We start from the raw sequence: 885 nt of genomic DNA, 5'->3' as shown, positions 1-885 counted from the left end.
CCCTTCGCCCCTGGCCCTCGGCGACCCCATCCCCAGCCGAGACTCCGCGCTCGGTCCTGAGAGTTTGGCCAGAGCCCCCGTGGCTGCGGCCGGAGCGCAGTCAAATATTAACTTATTCTGTAGAAACGCAGGTGCCAGCGTCCAGCAAAAGGTCAATTCCAGGAACTCTGCATTAAAAAAAAAAAATTAAAGGGAAAGAGAACTCAACTTCTGCCTCCCTGCTCTTCTAAAGCGCGGCCTCTTCGGCTTTCGGAATTATCCTTGCTTTCTGCTTTCCCAGCAGCAGCGGGTGCCCTGGAATAAGCCTGACCTACTGACATTCCAGGCCACGCGTGCTGCAGCTGCAGATCTCTGCGTTACCCTTTTCTGTGAATTTCCAGTGCTTAGATTCTTTTCCTCACAGGACCACTGCGTTACGGAAGGTTTTGTTTTCCTCTCTCCCCCCGCCCCTGCTCTAGGGAGGGAAAGGTCCGCTTCTCCAGACTTCTCCACCCGATTAACTCTCTCAGCCCCGAGTTTGACAGGGGCGGACAACTTCGTGACCAAGCGCTCTTAAGGGAGAGCAGTTAATTACCACCGCAGCCTAGAGAGGAGATCCCTCAAGGAGGCTTTCCTTGCTGTTTCTGGGCTGCTGTCCGCTGCGGGGCTGCTGGGTCTACAGCGCACGGCACCGCAGTTTTGCAACGGGAGACTTTTACTGGGGAAGCCGGAGAGAAATCGGTGCCGCGGATTTGCAAAGGGGCTGTGAGGGAGCCAGGGATCTTGGCTCAGCAGATAGTGCGCCCCTGTGGAGCCTTCTCCCGCTACGCCAGGAGGGCTTTTGCACTCCGCAGTGTAGAGGGGGCTCATGCTTCTGCTGTTAATTCTCCTCCTAGAGAAATCCCA

The sequence above is a fragment of the Fukomys damarensis genome, unplaced genomic scaffold (assembly GCF_012274545.1).
Source record: "Fukomys damarensis isolate Sample0158 unplaced genomic scaffold, DMR_v1.0_HiC HiC_scaffold_35, whole genome shotgun sequence".
Taxonomy (NCBI): Eukaryota; Metazoa; Chordata; class Mammalia; order Rodentia; family Bathyergidae; genus Fukomys; species Fukomys damarensis.
Note: the sequence above shows the minus strand (reverse complement) of the source record.